This window comes from Charadrius vociferus, unplaced genomic scaffold, assembly GCF_000708025.1.
Source record: "Charadrius vociferus isolate BGI_N301 unplaced genomic scaffold, ASM70802v2 scaffold174, whole genome shotgun sequence".
Classification (NCBI taxonomy): Eukaryota; Metazoa; Chordata; class Aves; order Charadriiformes; family Charadriidae; genus Charadrius; species Charadrius vociferus.
This window is the reverse complement of record NW_009648441.1, coordinates 936,370-948,677: the sequence shown is the minus strand read 5'-3', so window position 1 is coordinate 948,677 and position 12,308 is coordinate 936,370. Positions and strand designations below refer to the sequence as shown.

The window sequence follows — 12,308 nt, the reverse complement described above, 5'->3', positions numbered from 1 at the left end:
CCTGAAAGCATAACAGACCTGAAATGGCCATTACAAATGCATATAAACCTAGAGTAAAACCAAATGAATACTTTACAAATGTAGCACATAAACTGATCAAAATAGGCTTAGTGAACATTTACTTCAGAGAATAGTGACATTTTACTTGAATCAAGCTGGTCTGAAAAATTTCACTGCTATAGCAGGCCTCTTGTAAGAGGGACTTTACTGTTTCCTGAAAAACAAACATCAGAAGACAAGTGTTTCACTATTTTAGCGGTAGCAATTGTGAGAAAATATGCCCACTCCAACTAGGCGGATGAGATTTTTCTTAGTGTCTTCAATCCAGAGTACCCGAAAATGCAAAACCTGATTTTTATATATTTAATGAGGTTTTGTTGGGGGGATGTAATCATCTGTGTTATTTCAGTTCTGCTTTTCCACCTCCACAAGGCTATGCCCACCCCAAGGTACGTGGGTGTCTCCAGGGCGGGTATTGAGGCTGGACCGGAGAAGAAGAGACAGGGCTGCCGGGTGCACTCCTGGGGGCTCCTCCAGGGCCTGAGCCCAAAGAGGACTTGCTGGTATCTCCATCTGTGTGAGCACCAGGCATTTGGTCCTTCCACCGCTGACCACTTCTAAGTGTTTAAACCATGACTAGAGCAGCTAGTGCACAAGCATTGAAACCATATAGAGAACAGCTCTATTGAGAGCCATTAAGAACGCGGCAAAGTTGACAGCTGAGGCAGATGTTTATTGAAAAAATAAACTGTCAGTGTGGAGCAAGCATTAGACATGAAACCAGTCACTGTAGGCAGAATAGCTCTTCTGATTAAATCCTGTAATTTCTTTTTTTCCATTCTATATTGACTGAATCAAAGTCAGTGGAGAATAACTGTGATTATTACATGATTTGCAATTAGTCCTGTTCATCTACAATGGGTCATAAACTCCTTTATTCTCTTCTTCTCTGATATACACATCTCCGCTAAAAGTAGTGCAGTAGCTCATCAGGAAGTAACCTTAGTGAGACAACAGGAAAATTTTATTTTGCCTTTATTGATTTTGTATCTGTTGATATACTACTTAATGCTTCTTCCCAAATGACAGGTTTAATGCTCCACAGTACGTCTGAAAGCTTCAAAGTATTAATTTCTGTATTAGCAGCTCTCCCTTCAGAGGTGTAAGAAATGGCATTGTAAGACCTGAGGAAGAGAATGCTAGTTAACATTTTGCCAGTAGATGTCTCTGCTAAACGCACTGAAGGGAACATACGAAGTTAGAAACTTCAGCAAAATGCAAGTGGCAGATTGCATCCTTAAGCTGAAGAGCAGGAGGAAAACCAACAGGTCACTAGCAATTTCTGAAGACTGTTCTTACATAGTCACAATAGAAATGAGGTTTACCTAAAACTCTGTGACTCCCAACTTAATTAAATATTAATTTTGTCTCCTGATTTTATCTCACCAAGTATGAAGAATTCACAAAAGGCTAAGCTTATGTATTAAGGTTCTTGACAGAAGTTACTCATGTAGACTCTTGAGGGGAAAAAAAATAAATTCTAGTTGTTGTGAAAACAAGCAGTCCATTCCTACTTCCAAGAGAGAACTTTCTTTACTTAATATTTCTCCTGAAACTAAAAAATCAGTATGTGGAAGAATAAATTTTAATTTTAGGCTGAAATAGCACAGTACATGTTAGTACATGCTAATAATTATTAATTATGCCCCTGATGGGTAACATTCAGGGGTTCTTACATTTTCTTTACATCTATATGTTATTTGGCAATGGTCTTATTTGCAAAAGCACAGCTTCTAAGCAAAGAAACTAATATTAGTTTCTCATAATTGGCACTTGCCGTTAACATACAGCATGATTTTCTGATTAATAATGAAGAAAAGATCTCAAAAGGCGCAGATCAGCTGGAAAAGCATCTGCTTAAAATACACACACGTAATTAGGAGAGGACGTCAAACAGACTTGATTACATATTTCATGGGTATGTGTCAAAGAGTGTAAAGCATTTGACTTAACCCCAGGGTGACTTCAAGAGGATTTACTCTATCTAGTGTTTGTGATTAGCACCATATAATCTGGATATGCTGAACAAGTAGGGTTTTACACAATATGCAAATATCCTTTTGCATTAATTTAGACCCTTTGGATTTAGCATAAAATCTCTGTGTTGCATGAAGGGCTGAAACAGCTGGATCCAGTTAGCTATGAAATTAAAAATGTAAAAAATGAAATAAGGTAATCCTTTCCATGGTAGCCAGCGTGCACTGGAACGGGACCCCGAGATCTGCTGTGGGATGGCTGATGTGCACACTTCTAACGCCAGCCAGACCTTTTTCCGTAAATGCCAAAATGCTGATCTCTTCTGTAATCACAGTGTGCTCTATTTTGTCATATAACTAAATTTATTTCACCACCCTGTCAAGGTTCATTTTTCCAGGTGCACATTGGTAAGAACACTGTTCATGTTTTCTTACCACAAGGTAAGATTTTTTTTCTTACCACAAGGTAACATTTTATTTCCTTGTTAGTATATCAAGATGAGGGAAAAATTAATTAGCAATATCTTACATTGTTTAAAATGTAATTTAAAAATGTAATTTATGTGTAATTTTATTTTCCATTTCCCTTTCAATGCTGTTTTTTAGCTGGAACTATACAGAGATAATTCTTGAGTATTTCTTATACTCCAAAGTCTTTGAAAGGTCTACATCTAAGTCTAAAAGCCCTCACTTCTACTCTCCTTTGAAATCTATTGTCCCACAGGACTTTATAGGTTCTCTATCTCTTAGCAATGACAATGACAACTTTTCAGTGAAAATGACAATTTTCCTTCAGATCCTAACTATATCTGACACAGAAAATGACCTAGGGACAAAGGTATTACAGACAGAAAGCACTTCTCCAAGATAGCTTTTAGCCATGTGTATGTGATGCTGTATCAGTCCAGGAACCAGAGGATCAGAGCCTCATTACTCTCAACTGCTGTTAATATTCCTACAGACTTTATCAAAGAGTTGGGTCTTACACCCATTCTCTCTTGATGTAGGCTACAACAGTTTCTCCTGCTTTATTTATTGAAAGCAACAGATTTCACGATGATACCTCAAGCAGAACTGGAAACAGATTCTGCATTTACAGCAAAGAAAGGCAGGCCCCATCCATTAATTCAACCTTGCCTTCCAATACACTGTATGTGCTTGGCTGTACTTTCAGACAGTTGCACAAGAGTGCCTCAGTTACTTGGTCATTTTGTAATACTGACTCTTTAATTGTTTTAATTCCATCTACAGCCATTAGCAAATATGGGCTCAGTTGAGCATGTCTTTCCTAATAAATTAACCACAGTCCCAACAACGGCTTCTTTTGATACAAAGGAACCAGCTGAGCTTTCTTTCCTCCTAATCCGCTTTAACCAGTCATTTGAAAATGAAAACGATCACAGACTTCTGAAGTCAGCTGTACATACACACTCTTTACATAAGATATCTTTTTGACTAGGACATTCTGACCCTGGAGACAGACATTTTTCTTGCCTTCACAAGATAGTTTGTCTGCTGTCAGACTGTGAGCCTTTCCCTCTCCGAGAAAGCAACATCTACCTGAATAAGTTTGGATTTGAAGCATGAAATATATGTTGCAAATCGGAAATCATTCATAGACTAATAGACAGCTGAAGGTTTCCCAAACAGAAAACCTCACACTGAGCCTTCACGCTCCTCAGGGTTCTTCCAGCACATTCCCTGTTTTTGGTTTATTTCAATCACGAGAACTGTAGAACCTGCCCTGCCCAACAAAAGCTACAGATCTAAGGGAAGGTAAAAAACCCAAAACACTACTTCCACCTCAACTAATCTGACAGTTCGGATTTCTAGTCCCAAAGGGATCATTAGCAGGAAAGTTATGCAAAAGTAATGTTCTATACCACAGTAAGCTAACACCTCAGCTCCCTTGACAGACAGTTAGAAGAAATGGTATTGCTGGCTGTAACTCCTCTCATCCTAAATTTCAAAAAATAAAGGTCAGAAGGATCAAGCTGGTGAAGTACTGTCTGTTCCACTGATGGCAATGGGAATCTAAATGGTCACCTCAGATAGATGTAGGTGCTGACAGCAACATAAGATAAATCCTACCAGAGACTAAATGCAGATCTGGAAACACATTTAGTTACCTAACTCCCTGCTCCCCTGAAGATTAGTATCTACATGATTTAACAAAAGTCAAGTAAATTTCGTGGCTGAGTAAAGGAACTCGAGTCTCCCAAGTCCTCATCTAGCTCTCTGGCTACTACATTAGCCTTCTTTTCATGGCCCCATTGACTTCAGTGGAAGCATTCATGAGAGTGTGCACACAGATGGCGTCCTCACTGTTGCAACCTCCTGTTGCAAACCTGAAGGTGAACAAGTGCAGGTAATTAGTCTGTAGAGGTTCTGATTCATCCGTAGGTCAGGGCTCAGTTTCACAGCAACCATCTGATGTAAGGCAGAGAAAATACTTTTCTTGCATTATCCCATGTGCATTCAGGTACACAGAACTGCAATAAAATTAGACCGTACAGTTGGTGTTCACATTAGTAAAACCTTGTTCAATGGATGATATTCAGATAGGAATGAGACTCCACAGTTTAAATCAGGGATAAATAGGATTCGCATACAATGAAATAATAAAAAAATACTGATTGATTAGTCATTTGATGTCCTACTGCATAAAAAGTCAATCTCTCTGGTTAGAAAACAATGGTTTACTATGAACTAAATAAACAGAGTAGATACAGAAACAGATTAATCACTGCAGTTTCTTAAATGTTCTCCCATCATGCCTTCCTGGTTATATACTACTGTATATCTCTCCTGATTCCAGTGACAGGGAGAGAGCAGGCCCAGGATTTTACTATTCTTGTTAGATCACCGCCCACTATCTCAAAGAAAATGAACAACTAACACATGGACAAACTTTACTTTTAATAGCTCATTAAGAACTCTGATTTGTAGCTACCCCAGCTCAGTGAGGATGCCCCCATTCTTATATTACCAATCAGGGTTGGAAAGAAAGGATTAGCAGAGACAGAAAACAGACAGGAATGTGCAACCATACTCCTGCCTTAAAGTCTGTATTTGGGAATGACCAGTTAGGAGTGCACTTTGCTGCTCCCAGGATCCAGAACAGTAGTTCTTTTAAATTCAATTGCTCTTTGGCATTTCTGCTGGCTTTAGAAAACTCAACACTGTGACCCGCAACAAAAGACAACTGAGCATAGTAACATTTTCAACAGCTGTCATATTCCCCATGGTAATGATGTTCTTCCTATTTCTTCCCCATGTTTGGTTGTTTTTATTTTTTTTTTTTTACTATTTTTATTTTTTTAATGATTTAACCAACAGTTAGAGAAAGGTGTATAAATCATACCAAAACCCAAAGTGCATACTGTGATCTTAATTATTGCAGGTTCCAATAACTTCTGAAGTAATTTCTGATCTACAACATGGAACTGTAACTAGTACGACACCCAATACTTGTGACCAATCTCTTCTTCATCTAGGGACTAAACTAGACACATAAAGAAGGATGGAAGAGGAAAGGCAGGCACAGGCCACACTAACTCTTCTGCTCCCAACAGGGTGGGGTTAAGGCTTCCTTGGTGAGAAAAACAAGACCAGTGACTCCAGCAACCTTTCATGTGGAAACACATAAAGCCCCCCAGAAGAAAACTGCCTCAAGTTTCTCCTTGTAGTCTTTAATATTTGCGACCAGCATTGTACAGAGCCGTGCCAAAGGAGAAGTTCTCAGTAACTGCAGCCCTCAAGAGCTGTTATCACTGGATGAGTGAGAAGCCTGTCAGTGTTGGACACTGATGCTCCCTGCCATTCTTGCCTCTGCAAGCCAGAGCCAACACAAAAGCATCTGCAGTGATCCTCCAGCTATTAGCTGCCCCAGCTTCCTCTTCCCAGAAGTCTCCCAAGCATGAAAAGATTCTGCTGCAAATCTCTCCCCTGTAGTAACACTGGATGCCATCAAATGTCTTCACCACAGAAGTCTTGCTAACTCTTTTGTCTGAACACAGAAGAATTATCTCTTGCCAAGAGTATATTTTCTGTCAGCTGTGCTGCACTTTTTCTTCATCAGCTCAGCTTATAATGAAGATATTTTCTCCTTCTTTTAGTTCCTAAGAAGCATATTTTTCTCTCTAGCTGTGTTATGCAAAAAACACCCAAGACATTTATATGTAGTACTGCCTCTTCCTGCATTACCTCTACAGGTCTGAGGGATGACTCTGACATGTTTGGTCCTTTCCTAGGCCTCTTCACAGACTAGGCAGCTTGTGAATGCAATTCACATCAATATTAGCAAATGTGTATTAAAAACCCCCAAAACATAACAGCAGTTTTTATTTCCAGAAAGAAACCCTATATACAGATTAAAGTCTGCAAAGGCAGCCCTGGCAGCATTTCTTCTGGCAACTCACTTTTTCAAAGCTTCTCAAATCATGCTCTAGCTGTTGTGCTCTGCTTTCAATGGTACAAATGATGTGTAGTTTGGATCAGTAAAGTCACAAAAGAAAGCTAAGAGAGCCAGCAAGAACTGTTAGCAGTAAATGAATAACTTACTTACATTCTAGTTTGTTCTCTAAACCAAGCTTATCTTGAGACAGAAATATAAAAAAGAAACAGTCACTTCACTATCCATGAAAGGAGAGGAGAGATTTTTGTCTTTTGACATACCAGTGTTGTCATTACCTGGGAATCAGAATACCTTTGGATTTTAAGCTCTTGTGCACTCTCTTCACATTTATAAGTAAACCCTTTCTTTCTGATACCAGAATTTAAAATTTCCTCTCTTCAGCATATCCATATTTTCATATTTAGAGTGAGGATGAAGCATCTTCTCCCTACTGTCAACTCGTCAAACATTTTTACTCAGAAAAAAAACCCCAACAATGCATAACTCTGTCTCAAGTACAGTTAGAGAAAGTGTTATTATGAGCAGTGAGGTGAGAAGATTAGTACAAATTGCCCAGATTTCTTTTATGTTAAAATTCATCTGTGGAAAATGGTTGGCATAGAGAAAGTAAAAATTCCATCAATGATTCATTCTCTCTCTTAAAGGAAGGGTAGAATTTCCCCCTAAAATAAAGACTTTCATAAACGTCAGCCAAAATGGAGCATCCACTTCCAACACACCTATATATCACAAGCCAGAACACATGTATTAGCACCATCTTTAATCTTACAATTTTTAAAAGAAAAAAACCAAATTCATTAAAACCATGAATGAAAGCAGCACCAAGGATGAAAGAAGTAAAGTTCACAAGCATCACACCCACGGTCCAAGTTTAGGTGACACGCCCAGAAAACGGCAGGATGCAGTCACAAACTCCACATTGATGAAGAAATCCCAGTAATCCCTGCCAATCTGACTAAGAACAAAATTCTTTTCAGGCCCTAAACTGGATGATTTGCATAACCCTTAGTGTCTAAACACAACTCACAGGAGAATCTGTGCAGTACCACTAAACGCAGGCTGCCCAACATCCCATCACCGGCTGCAACCAGTCCTTGATATACCAGAGGATGGTAAACATTATAACAGGGCAAAACACAACCCAGAAGTTCCAAAGACCGAGCTAAAAATCAAAGTTACACTCACCATTTAGCATCCTGCACTGTATTTAGCTTTGGCTGTTGTGTGGCATAATTGCCTTTATGAAAGCTAACACAGCCTTTACTCTCCAACAACCAATCACGCATCCAGTGAATTTTAAAAAAGAACTTTCAATTCATCATCCTTAGGAGACTTAGTCTGCATCTTAAAATTTCTTCCAATACATATTATATTTTCTTGTAAAGAGAATTCATATTTCCTGAACAGACATTATAAATACATACTCCTTCTAGCATAATTCCTCTTGTAGATGTAAAGAGGCGGTGCTGGCACTTCTGCTTTTCAGTGTGGTACTCCAGAATTTGACTAAAGACCACCAAAGTACCTAGGCTACACCAGCAGTGCAGAAGTTTTAAAATTCAAATATTTGTCAAAACCATTTTTTATGTTGTTTTTTTCAGATTTCTCCTCAGTATAGGTTTCTTCTCATATATGCTTTCAGCCTATACTTTTTCTCATCTTCCTTTACCTATCTACATTTTAGCACTGTGGAAAAATAAAAATATCTACATGTCTTTTAAATACCTCCAGGAATGGTGACTCAACCACTTCTCTGGGCAGCCTGTTCCAATGCTTGACAACCCTTCAGTGAATAAATTTTTCCTAATATCCAATCTAAACCTCCCTTGGTGCAACTTGAGGCCCATTCCTCTCATATTACTGTTTGTTACTCGGGAAAAGAGACCAACCCCCACCTCGCTACAACCTCCTTTCAGTTCCTTCAGCTGCTTCTCGTAAGACATGTGCTCCAGACCCCTCACCAGCTTTGTTGCCCTTCTCTGGACACACTCCAGCACCTCAGTGTCTTTTTTGTAGTGAGGGGCCCAACACTGAACACAGTATTCGAGGTGCGGCCTTACCAGTGCCAAGTACAGGGGGACGATCCCTTCCCTAGTCCTGCTGGCCTGTCCTGGTTTGAGGTAAAACAGGACCAATTTTGTTCAGTAACTTTGCTTTTTAGTTGCGCCTTTTCTAACTACTGAAATTAAGAGCATATTGGGCAGACACTCTTCACTCTTAGGGTGATAAGACCTATGTTTACAGTTGATGCCAAGGCATGGTATGCGGAAAGGCTCTTACTTATTGCTGTAACAACCAAGGCCACATAACTCTGTTACTTGCCCTGTTGGAGGGTCGGAAGCAGAAAAGCGCAGAGGGGTCCCACATTCGGGGAGAAGCGGAAAGCACAGGTGACCCAAAACTGACCAACGAGGGTATTCCATCCCATCTGCCTCATGCTCAGTATAAAAGCTGAGGGATCAAAGGGTCAGCTCTCTTTCTTCAATGGCCGATGTCTGAGGAGGACTCTGTTTGTCTGCCTGTGATCCCGATCCTGAATCCAGATCTGGAATCCAGTTCCTGTCTGTCACCAAGCTCAGTCTGGAACTTCCCCAGTGCCAACCAGTGATGTGAATGTCATTCTGGGAGCTTGATACCGTTTTGTATATTTTTCATTATTTTATTTTTATTTTATTATTAATATTTCATAAAGTAGTTTAGTTCCTTCTAAACTCGTAAGTCTCTTTTTCCCTCCTCTACCTCTCTCTTTGAAGAGGGGTAGGGGGGAGCATCTGTTGGTTCAGTCTGGGGTCTCCCATGTCCCCAGTAGCTGATTTGGCCTAAACCATGACATGGCCACACTATTTCTGATACAAGCCAGGATGCTATTGGTCTTCTTGGACACCTGGGCACACTGCTGGCTCATATTCAGACGGCTGTCGACCAACACCCCCCCAGGTCCTTTTATGCTGGGCAGCTTTCCAGCCATTCTTCTCCAAGCCTGTAGCGCTGCATGGGGTTGGTGTGACCCAAGTGCAGGACCCATCACTTGGCTTTGTTGAACCTCATACCATTGGCCTCTGCCCATTGAGCCAGCCTATCCACTTCTCACCACATCTACAGAAGTGTTCTAGCATCCTAAAGACAGGAGTTCACAGCTCTTCTCAATGTGATAAAGAGTACCATAAAAAGCCTTTTAATTGTTTTATTCAAGCATACAGATAAAAAATATGGTGTTGATATGGTCAAAAGGATTTTTTATTAATGAGCAAACAAAACAATTCACCATACTGACTTCAAAGTAGTATAAATGCATCTGCTTTGCTATTTGAATGAGATAATTTTGGTATTGATAAGTGTTAAGGACAAAAAGAGTTCCTCAGGTACTGGAAACAACAGGTTATTACTTCAAGCCAGACTTCAAACATTTTCAAACAAACAAACTACCCACATAAGCAAGAAATTAATTAAGCTGAGCATTAAGTCCAACTCACCTGCCCTTATAGCAGTTTTGTGGAGAACCCCTTTCACCCCAAGCTACTTCAGCTGCCTTAGATTTTCATCACTGCTATAGGTCAGAATGTAAAGCAATAATGAAGACTGAAAGGTCTCAACATACTATTTATTCATGCCTCTATTCTACTCTTTTGCCCACTGCTATGCACTTCCTTCAGGTTCAGGGCTACGTATTCCCCTTGGTCTAGTATCAAGAGATTTTTCAATTGTTTAGCTGAAAGAGGTACCAATAGGAGGTTTAGATGGCTGAGAAATGAAATGGAGGAGATACTGTCATTAACTCTCCCGTTACGGCAAGCAATGTTCCTACACATTAAACCAAAGCTGTTAGCCTCTCTTTACAAGGCAATGTGTTTGTTTAAGACAGCACATTCTTTGGAAGCATTTTATACTACAAGCGCATATACTAAAGGCTGTTTTCTGATCCATGGTCTCCACATGGAGCATCATAAAGCAAAACATCCTTACTTGTCGGGGCTCAGTCAGACTCCTGTTGAAGCAGATGAAAACTCTGCTATTGATTTCCACTTGAGCAAGACCTCAAGCATCTTTTAGAATACTTCTCACCGAAGTCTTGTTCTGTGAGGAAGAATCTAGAATCCTTCAAATAAATCCTGACAATAAACCTCCACAGACACAAGCAGAAATTATACCAGCCTGAATAATACAGTCAGTGTCTCCCTGAACTCAGGTCTCTTACACCATGATGCACCTTACGCCTTTATATAGGAAACTGAAGAGTGCACTGGAGAAGGGAGGTTCAGACATTACACATTGACTGTGCACATACCTGAGAATAAAACGCATATTTCAGGAACGTGTTTTACTAACCTGGCACACTCCACATGTGGATGCATGCCATGGTGCAAGCCTCCTGCACAGCCAGTGATGCAAGCTTCCCTGGCCAGGTGTCACCTCCTGCACCTTTCAGGAGAATCACTGATCCACGGCAACAATCACAGAGAGGTTGTGCATTTCGGGTGCTGAGCCAGACAAGCAGCAGGCTATCCTGGAGTCAACAGGGCACGAGCATCACCCTTCATATTAAGCTTCTGGCTTGAAGATGAGCTCAAAGTTTTATTTTGGACTTTAGCGTTAGCTCCGTGTTAAGAGCTTCAAAGACATTCAAACTGTGGGGGTCACTGAAAATAACTTCAAAGTCATGAGACTCCCTAGCAAGCTAGAAAGCCTTCACTGGTCTCTTATGCCAGGCTACCCGTCCTTTGCTCAGGGAGATGAAGTCACAGTAGTAAATGTACCATGAAAATGATCTTCCCAGGGAAGTCCACTGCAAAGAGACCTTTGCCAGGTTTGCACTAGCTTCCCAAAGTTAGTGTGATTGGAGAATTTCAATTCCATAAACCACAGGCAAGATGAAGACGCCAGGCTGTGAGCTTGTTTATAAATCTCAAATGTAGTTAGTGCTGCACATAGCCACAGACTCAGTCTACTGCACGAATACGCCCAAAGCAGTAAGTAGAAAGGTGTGCTTTCCACTCTTCATAGCTCAATACACCCCAGCCTGCATTATGTTATCCTCTGTCTGGATGGAGGCATTAGCCTTCAGTAGTTGAAGTATCGTAGACTAATTTAGCTTTGACCTCCTGAGGTCGTCCAGTTCAACGTCCAGCTCAAAGCAGGGGTAACTTTTAAGCTAGATCAGACTGTTCAAGGCCAAGCCCAGCCAAATTCTGAACGTCTCCAAGGATGGAGATTTGACAGTCTCTCTGGGCATTTGCTCCAGCGTTTGACTACCCTCATCCTAAAAAATTGTTTCTTTATGCCCAATCAGAATTTCCCTTGTTGCAGCCTGTGACTGTTGTCTCCTCACCTCTCACTTTGCACCTCGAGAGGCAGGAACTGCACTACAATTTCACAACAACATGCTTTTCTGGGAATTTCTGTAAGACTTACAGTGCTAACTTATATCAAATAGAGAATAAAACGAGAAGAAAAACTCCAACGACATAATGCTGCTTTCCACTAAAGTGTGTCAAAGTACAGACATAAATAAACTACTATGAAAAATCATAGTCTGGCAAGTCAGCTGTTTGAAGATAGCTACCTGCACAGTGAGACTATATTTCCTATTTAACAAAAAGCTTTGGTGTGTACTCTAAACTCTCTTTTTTGGTTCCCCTCCGAATCTGTATTATCAAGTGGCTTTTCTGCACCAGGTCAAGTTCCCTGGTCCTCACACACAGCAGGAACTCCTACTGCATCAAGTCACAGTAGGATGTAGCTCAGCTACCTTATACTATTATTTTCCTGTTGCATTTTTGAGAGTATGAGGCAGACTATATGCGCTCTATGTACTCAAGCCTTGCGTGTGTATCTGTGGAGAACAGTCTGCATATTTT

The 12,308-nt window shown here is 40.4% G+C and overlaps 1 protein-coding gene across 1 annotated transcript in view; it reads right to left on the bottom strand.

The window, feature by feature from the left end:
• MOCOS (molybdenum cofactor sulfurase) overlaps nt 1-12,308 on the bottom strand; it is a 201,295-nt gene that overhangs the window by 86,351 nt on the left and 102,636 nt on the right. The window lies entirely within an intron of this gene.